Source organism: Triticum urartu, chromosome 6, assembly GCF_003073215.2.
Source record: "Triticum urartu cultivar G1812 chromosome 6, Tu2.1, whole genome shotgun sequence".
In the NCBI taxonomy this organism is placed as follows: Eukaryota; Viridiplantae; Streptophyta; class Magnoliopsida; order Poales; family Poaceae; genus Triticum; species Triticum urartu.
Window position 1 is genome coordinate 306805853 of NC_053027.1, and position 10000 is coordinate 306815852.

Here is a 10000-nt window from a genome sequence, read left to right on the forward strand (position 1 = left end):
CAGCAGTTTTCTGGATAATAGGAAAAAACGTTATACGGAAAAAAAACATGAAACATGCCGTTTCTGTTGGCCCAACAGAGCACAGAGGGTTTGGGGGAGGCTGCTCACATGGGCCGCGGCGCCTGTGCTGGGCCGGCCTTGGTGGATCGAACGAGGAGATGGTGGGGGTGCGGTCAACGCAGGCGTTGGGCTTGCTCCTGGTCGTCTCCTCGTATGGAGGTAGAGCAACGGCGACAGAGGGGTGGAAGCAGAGGCGCGACGACAGGGGACTTGGCGCACAGTGGAGCGACGGACTTGACGCGCAGAGGAGGCCAGCGGGAGGAAGAGCAGCTCGGCGCGGGACTTGGCGGGGCTCCATGAAGAAGATGGTGGCGGAGGCCACTGGATGAGGGGAGATGGATCCCGGTGAGGGATCTCTGGCGGCCCGATTTGAGGAGGCAGGGCATAATGCGGATGCAGGAGAGAGGGAAGCCCAGTGGCGAGTTGCAGCAGAACGGGGCGGGACTTAGAGCTCCATGAGCGGCCCCCATGACGGCGATGAAAAGGGACTTGACATCCAGGGCTTGAAGCTTGAAATGGCGGCGCCATGGCAGGGCGTCCTTGGCGGCAGACCTCGTCGGCAGGGTCAAGGGGTCGTGCTCGCGCATCGGGCGCGCGAGGAGGCAGCTGCCTCGGCCGTGGCTTGCGGGGGCGCGGACCCAGGCATGGGGACTTCGGCAGGACGGCAGGGCTGGAGTGGACGCAGGGGGTCAACACAGACGGTCCGGGCGGGCGCTGCTCCTGTCGGCGCGCCATGGCTCCTATCATGTGAAGGCAACCGAGAGTGGTGAGGCACGGGAAGAAGAAGATAGGAAGAGAAAGGGCATGGGCGCGAGGGAGGAGGAAGGGCCTTGATCCAATCGGGATTTGGGCATCTGGCTGGTTGCGGGTTCGTCCGGTGTTGACAACGAGCTGGAGCGGTGGTTGGTTCGATTGGATGGAGGAGAAGACCGAGGAGAAGGGGATCAGGGAGGATCCCGATGTGATTTGAGTGTGGCGGCGGCAAGGAGGAAATGATGGGACATCTCTCCTAGTTTTTAGGGTTTGGTCTGACATATATATATATATAGCAAAAGGGTTTTTGGTAGGGACTAATCCGTCCCTCCGATCGTAATCGGACGGTCGGGAAAAATAGGCTAGGGAGCCCAAATAAGAAAACAGAGACGTTTTGTAGATGTTTGGGGTCCATCCGGATCCAATGGTGACGACTGTCCGGGTCGAGTTCGGGACAGCTTCGGACACACGCGAGGAGTCGAAGCACTGTGCAGATAGGTGTTATGCAAACGAGGTTAAGTGTGGACTGTGGAGAGCAGTTTGGTCTGAGAGAAGAGGGGCGAGATGCAGCCCGACACGGTTTCCGGAGACCAAAAACGTCTGACGTTAGGCTATAATGCCGCTATAGTTTAATGGTTGGGCTATCAAACGAACTCCGAATGCGATGAAACTTGACAGGCGGTCTATCTACACTATAATAAGACGCACGCCAACTTTCAACCCAATCCGAGAACATTTTTCTGGCCACTTATAAAATACTATTTCGGACGTGCCGCGGGCGCGTGCGAGTGTGGTAGGGCTCAGAATGGACAACGGACGGAACTGGGGGAACCCGGACGAATGCAAGTTTTGGAAACATGAAGACGCAATGCACATGATGACATGATATGAGATGCATGACACGCAAGCAAATGACAAGGCAACAACAACGAATAACTAGAAGACACCTGGCACATCGGTCTTGGGGCGTCACAACACTCCACCACTACGAGAGGATCTCGTCCCGAGATCTAGAATTGCACCGGAGGGAAAAGGAAAAGGAAGATAGGAGGTAAAACTAAGTTTCTCCTTTGACAAACGAGTGAAACCAAAGAACCTTGAAAAGGTTAAGCCATTTCGAGAAAAGAATACAACGGAGATGAACGAAGTTGAAAACACTCCGTTAGACAAGAGGAACAAGGAAAAACAACTTCGGGCAGCACTCCGATTGAAAAGAAAAGGAATTGAATAAGAACTTGGTAAGATGAGAAGATACTTGAAAAGAGGACACGACACTCCGATTAAAAGGATAAGCACGAAAAAAACACAATCCTCACCATCCGAGATGATGAGTGAAAAGAACAACATCACAATGCCTCCGGAGCGAAAGAATAGAAGTTGGATTGTTTGAAAGGAAAGAGTTGGGAAGAAAATGACATCTTCTACCAAAATAGAATTTGAAAAGCATCCTTAAAAAGAAGGATTGAACGGAGTTGTTGGAAATCAACAACAAAAGAAAAGATTTCCAATGGTCTTAAGGAAAACATCCCCAAATTATGAGGTAGAGACCAGCCACTAACGGAATCAATTAATTGGATTGAGATCAACAAGGAGACTAGAAACTTATATCACCGGGAGAATAAATGAAGAACTTGGCTCATTTATAAGCACCACAATTAACAACCAACCTTAGGGAAAGCTTTAGGTGAAATATAACCCAAGATAACTCCAATGAAGAGATTGATGGGTTAGAAGAGCTCATGCTCGAAGAAATTGATGGGTTTAATTATCTCATACTTGACAACTTGCGAATCACGAAACACGAAGGGAAATTGTCAAGAATGACATAACACCATCCCAAAAGATAAGGTAGAAAGAATTGCACTTTGGAATGCAAGATGAAGAATACTTGAGCTCCTTTGAAAAGAATCTCGATGAATACCTCGAGAAGGAATTAAATCCTTGATGGACCAACATGTAGAGCATCCATGAAGAACTCTAGTAACAAAAGGATAACGAAAAGAAAGAGAAGTTGAAAACACAAGGTGAAGCCTTGCGATGATTTAGATGGAGCTTCGCGACGAGATAATGTGGAAGAAACTTGGAACTCCGGAAAGAAAGATGAACAAAAGAAAATCAAGAATTTATTCATCATGAACAAACTCCGAAGGAAGGAATTTATCGCTTGGATGAAACAAGAATAAGAATTACATTATGCTTATCCTTCACCAATTTAAATTGATGACAAACAACAGATTTTGCATACTACTTATTCTCGTAGAAAGGATTAAGATAGATATAGCGCAAACTTGAGAAGGTCTTCAACGATCCACCGGTAGGATTGGAACAACGAATAAATTGATATGATAGCAACGAAAGAGAATCCTGGAAGAACCACCGTAAGAATTGAAAAAAAAACGGATGAAGTAAAGGGATGAATCACCGGTAAGAAATATAGAATGAATGAAGATACTTGAGGGAATTTAGATACAAGTGAATGAAGAAATCACGAGCTGATTAGAGAATACTTGATTTAAGCACCGGTAAGATTTGGAGAATGAGAGCTGAAAGATTGAATGAATAATTCTGAGATGATGGGCTCCGGAGAATCAAACTGAAAAGACTCCTGAACTGCTCCGGATGGGTGAAAAGAATTCTCACAATCGAAAACAATTATGAGAGGATGGCAACAAGCTAGAATCATGAATCTTTGAGAGAACGGATAAGATTTTGAGGAAAAACTCTACTTCGGTCTTCAAAATCTGAGAATTATGACGAGAAACACCATCATGAATCGTTGAGTCACTCCGGAATAATGAAGAATATAAAGGCTGAAACAAGAATGAAAAGAATTTGAAAAATCTTGGAGAAAGACATTTGACTGATGATAACTCATTCTTACGTCAAACTTCAAAAAGAATTTGAGAAGCTCCGGGAAAATTAGGAGAGTCAGGTAAGATCCTGGGAAAGATTTGTGGGTTAGGGCCCACTCAAAAGAAACACCATTGAAATGATTTAAAAGAGAGGTTGCACCGGTTGCTTTAAATGGCTTGAATGAGATAACAATGTCGAAGTAGCTTGAATGGATTAAGAATGGAAAACACGAATCTTTGGGATATCTTGAGCACTCCGGAACAATTGAATAGCAAGCGGGGAATGATTATGAGGTGCACCAGCATAAGGAAAGCATTGGGCAAAAAGAAAAGGCTATGCTCAATACCAAAGCTTGAATTGAATCCACCGGAGAAGAAAAAGAACGAAGAATGATGAACTCGTAGGTTCCTTAGCATCTTCCTGAGAATCACCGGATAAGAACATTGACGGAAAAGGAATGGAGAGGCTTCCCACCAATAAAAGGATACTTGAATAAGAAATCCGAGTCCTTGAAGAAAAAGGGTGTAAGGGCGGGAAAACAAAGGCAATTTGGGATGGAAGAAAACAAACACCGTTGAGAATACTGAGATTGAATCTTGCGGATGTTGAGAATGAATGGATCCGCTTGAAGAGAAAACACACCGGTTGAAAAGGATTGACATGACAAACTCGATGTTCAAGAAGGATTAGCATTCACATAGATATATGAGAACACCACTTAGGAAAGGTATGCAATCAACATTTGACTTCGAAGCAACTCGAATACCACAACTGAAAACAAAAACAAAGGATTGGCTTGCAGAATAAGCCGGAACAAACATATGATAGAGATTTCGTCCGAAGTTTTCGTGGTGGGGCCTACACGGGCTCGATCGTACAACACCATCATGTACAAGGCAGTGCACATGACATACGAAGCGTCCCCGATTCAGCATAGCCAAGGACTCTTTAAGACACAACGAGACCACTGTAAAACCAACCGTGGATAGGCGGACCACTAGACTTCGAACCCCAATTTCGTATCATACATCTGTCGGAAAGATATCCTAGGAGCTACTTGAATTCCCACTTATAAACTCCCAAAACTTTCTAGTTATGCAATCAGGTGTTGGGGATACAGGGGAAGCATAATATCTCACCCAAACTAGCAAATCCTACATCCAGCTGTATCCATCCTTCAACACATAACCAAGAAACCTTCAGAAATCATTTACCTCAACCTTCGAAAAGCATCCGTTATACGAGTTATGGCAATACTCCCGAATTCCCACCCCAGTACTAGGTGGCGTCGAGGTTATCTCACCAACAACTGCATAAAAGAGATTTTCGATGTCGGCGAAGCTCAGGTATTCCAGAACTGCAACGATAAAATTGTGACGACAACACCTTGGAGCTCAACTCCCCGGGACACTGCCACAACCCCTAAATGTCAGGAGGCACCAAGAAAAATATTCTCGTCACAAAACCATCGGAATGATTCCAAGATACCCGCGTGATCCTAAATTTTTTTAGTGAAATTTGAGAAGAGAAGAGTCAAAACTCTACGTCAGGATGCCTCACCAGAGTGATGAAGTGACCGAGGAGTAAAAAGAAGTCCTACTCTCCAATATATATAATTCCTAAATGACTCAAAACATTTTTCTAGACTCAACAATGCCAACGATTCGATCAAGCAGGGGGCTCCTAAGGTCGGGGAAGGCTCTGATACCAACTTGTAACGCCCTCGATGCGGCTATATCTCCCACGTGTTGAAGCACGACTTAGAGGCATAACCGCATTGAAAGCAATGTCGCAAGTGAGGTAATCTTCACAACAACCCATGTAATGAATAAGGGGAAAAGAGGTACATTGTTGGCTTACAATCGCCACTTCACACAAAGCATGAATAAAACATTACATCATCCAGATACAATCAAGGTCCGACTACGGAACCAAAGTAAAAGAAGACTACCCCAAAAGCTACACAGATCCCCGATCGTCCCATCTGGGCTCCACTACTGATCAACTAAAACGAAACAACACAACGAACACGATCTTAATCGAGCTCCTCCTTGAGCTCGGTTGCATCACCTGCACGGTATCATCGGCACCTGCAAACTGGTTTTGGAAGTATCTGCGAGTCACTTTTGGGGTAGTCTTCTTTTATTTTGGTTCCGTAGTCGGGCCTTGATTGTATCTGGATGATGTAATGCTTTATTCATGCTTTGTGTGAAGTGGCGATTGTAAGCCAACTATGTACCTCTCTTTCCCTTTTTCATTACATGGGTTGTTGTGAAGATTACCTCATTTGCGACATTGCTTTCAATGCGGTTATGCCTCTAAGTTGTGCTTCGACACATGGGAGATATAGCCGCATCGAGGGCGTTACAAGCGTAGCTCTATTCTTCGAGTCACTTGGGATTTATATCTGCTTATCATTATGAAGAACTTGAAAGATCCAAGAACCAAGATTTATCCCTCAACTACGAGGGGAGGTAAGGAACTGCCATCTAGCTCTGCACTTGATTCACCTTCTGTTTTGAGTAAGCTTGCGACACCTAAACCTGCTTCTACTATTAATTATGATATGTCGCATGTTATTGATGATGCCACTTCTGCTATGCATGATACTTATGATGAAACTACTTCTATGCTTGATACTACTGTGCCACTTAGTGAATTTCTTGATGAACAACTTGCTAGGGCTAGAGAGAATGAAATTATTGAAACTGATAATATTTGATGAAAGTGATGATGAAGACTCCCCCCTAGATATGAATTACCTGTTGTGCCTGAGGGCTATGTTATGGATGAAGAAACTGCTAGAGATTTTCTTGCTTGCAATGATAGGAGTGATCTTAAGAAATTATTAGCTAAGCTGAAACAAAAAACTCTGAATGCTAGAATGAAATATGATCCTGCTTATGCTACTTCACCTATCTTTGTTACTGATAAGGATTATGAATTCTCTGTCGACCCTGATATAATTACTTTAGTTGAATCTGATCCTTTCTATGGCTATGAATCTGAAACTGTTGTGGCACATCTTACTAAATTAAATGATATAGCCACCCCATTCACTAATGATGAGAAAACTCGCTAGTATTATATCCTTAAGATATTTCCGCTCTCATTAAAGGGTGATGCTAAGATATGGTTTAATTCTCTTGATCCTGGTTGTGTGCGTAGTCCCTAGGATATGATTTATCACTTCTCTGCTAAATATTTCCCCGCTCATAAGAAACAAGCTGCTTTAAGGGAAATATATAATTTTGTGCAAATTTAAGAAGAGAGTCTCCCACAAGCTTGGGGGAGGCTTCTCCAATTAATTAATGCTTTGCCTGATCATCCTCTTAAGAAAAATGAAATACTTGATATCTTCTATAATGGACTAACCGATGCCTCTAGAGATTACCTGGACATCTGTGCTGGTTCTGTTTTCAGGGAAAGAACACCAGATGAAGCTGGAATTTTATTGAACAATATGTTGATAAATGAAAATAATTGGACACCTCTGGAGCCAATTCCTAAACCAACTCCGAAGAAGAGGGTATTCTATTTCTCAGTCCTGAAGATATGCAAGAGGCAAAGAAATCTATGAAAGAAAAAGGTATTAAAGCTGAAGATGTTAAGAATTTACCTCCTATTGAAGAAATACATGGTCTTAATTTACTGCCTGTTGAACAAGTACATGGTCTTGATAACCCGACACAGGTAGTAAAGGTAAATTCTCTCTATAGATATGACTGTAACACCCACAATGCGGCTATATCTCCCACGTGTCGGGGCACGACTTAGAGGCATAGCCGCATGGTAGGTTTGTCGCAAGAGGGGTAATCTTCACACAATCCCATGTACTGTTAGAATCACCACTTCACACAAATACAAGTTAAACATACATCAACCAGAGTACAACCAAGGTCCGACTACGGAATCAAATAAAATAAGACAATCCCAAATGCTAGATCCTCGATCGTCCCAACTGGGCTCCACTACTGATCAAGAGGAAATGAAACAACACAACGAACAAGATCTTCATCGAGCTCCCACTTGAGCTTGGTTGTGTCACCTGCACTGGTATCATCGGCACCTGCAACTATTTGGAAGTATCTATGAGTCACGAGGACTCAGCAATCTCACACCCGAGAGATCAAGACTATTTAAGATTATGGGTAGGGTAAGGTAATGAGGTGGAGCTACAGCAAGCACTAAGCATATATGGTGGCTAACATATGCAAAAGAGGGCGAGAAGAGAAGCAACGCACGGTCGAGAATCTAGAAGTGATCAAGAAGTGATCCTGAAACTACTTACGTTCAAACATAACACAAGACCGTGTTCACTTCCCGGACTCCCCCGGAAAGAGACCATCATGGCTACACACGCGGTTGATGCATTTTAGTTAAGTCAAGTGTCAAGTTCTCTACAACCGGACATTAACAAATTCCCTTCTGCCACATAACCGCGGGCACAACTTTCGAAAGTTCAAACCCTACAGGGGTGTCCCAACTTAGCCCATCACAAGCTCTCACGGTCAACGAAGGATATTCCTTCTCCCGGGAAGACCCGATTAGTCTTAGAATCCCGGTTACAAGAAATTTCGACAATGGTAAAACAAGACCAGCAAGACCGCCCGATGTGCCGACATCCCGATAGGAGCTGCACATATCTCGTTCTCAGGGCAACACCGGATGAACACTACATACAACTAAAACCAGCCCACAAGTTTTCCCCGAGGTGGCGCCGAAAGTGGATCTGGTTTGGACCAACACTTAGAGAAGCACTGGCCGGGGGGGTGGGGGGGTTAAAATAAAGATGACCCTCGAGAGGGTGACTCCCAAGGGAAAAGTAGGTGGTGGTGAGGCAAATGGTAAAACCAAGGTTGGGCCTTGCTGGAGGAGTTCTATTCAAAGCGAACTGTCAAGGGGTTCCCATAACACCCAACCGCGTTAGGAACGCAAAATCAAGGAACATAACACCGGTATGACGGAAACTAGGGCGGCAAGAGTGGAAGAAAACACCAGGCATAAGGCCGAGCCTTCCACCCTTTACCAAGTATATAGATGCATTAATTAAATAAGAGATATTGTGATATCCCAACATATCCATGTTCCAAACATGGAACAAACTTCATCTTCACCTGCAACTAGCAACACTATAAGAGGGGCTGAGCAAAAGCGGTAACATAGCCAAACAACGGTTTGCTAGGAAAGGTGGGTTAGAGGCTTGACATGGCAATATGGGAGGCATGATATAACAAGTGGTAGGTAGCGTGACATAGCAATAGAGCGGACAACTAGGAAGCAAAGATAGAAGTGATTTTGAGGGTATGGTCATCTTGCCTGAGATCTCGCAAGGAAGAAGAACGAGCCCATGAAGAAGACCAATGAACGTAGTCGAACGAATCCTCACAACTCCGGAACGGAACCGAAGCTAATGAGAGAAGCAAACCGGAAAGAAGCAAGCAACATAGTAAACAACCATCACATAAGCATGGCATGATGCACAACCAAGTATGATGCATGTTCGGTTAAATGAGGCATGTCATGACAAAGTGCACAAACAATACTACAAATTAAGTGGAGCTCAATATGCAATGAGTTGCATATTGACAAAACACCACATTCCATTATTTAGTTCACTCCCGATTAGGTACTCAACAAAATTAAATGTTGGTTAACATGGCAAGAGGTGAAACATGAGTAAAATACACAGCTAGGCATTTTAAATGAGGCCGGAAACATCAAACAACAATTCTGGTAAATCCTCATGTGCATTAGCAATTTAATGCAACAACAATTTGAACTTTTTAAAAGCTATTATCATGATGCGGATGACATGTGCAAGTTTTATGCAAGTTTTAGGAAAATGTTGACAAGCATATTATGAAGCATTTTGTCACCATGGCGGAAAGAAAGGGGTGCCACGGCAACGACAACGGAAATGGTGCCATGCCGACGATAACGAAAACAGTGCCACGGCAATGTTCCGGTTCCGGTAACTCGATTGAGATGCCGGTGAAAAAGACAGGGCATGAGCGAGTTGAGCAAGATGGTGGGGTGCTCCTGACCACTGGGTTACCGCGGGTTAGTGGCATGGAAACGAGTGACAATTCGGACATGGTGCAAACATAGGATGCATCTCATACAACACATGCATACGGTCCACGAGCGGTCGTCTCGGTGGTTATACCTTCGAAGAGAGCAAACGGGACGATTCTCGTTCGGTGAAAAGTAGAGGAAGTAGACGTTCTCGCCACGTTCATAGTGGAGGTAGTCGTTCATGTCCAGGAAGCATTAGAGGTACGGGTCTTCGACAACGGTCGTCGTTCATGCTCCGAGGTCGTCGGTAGAGGTT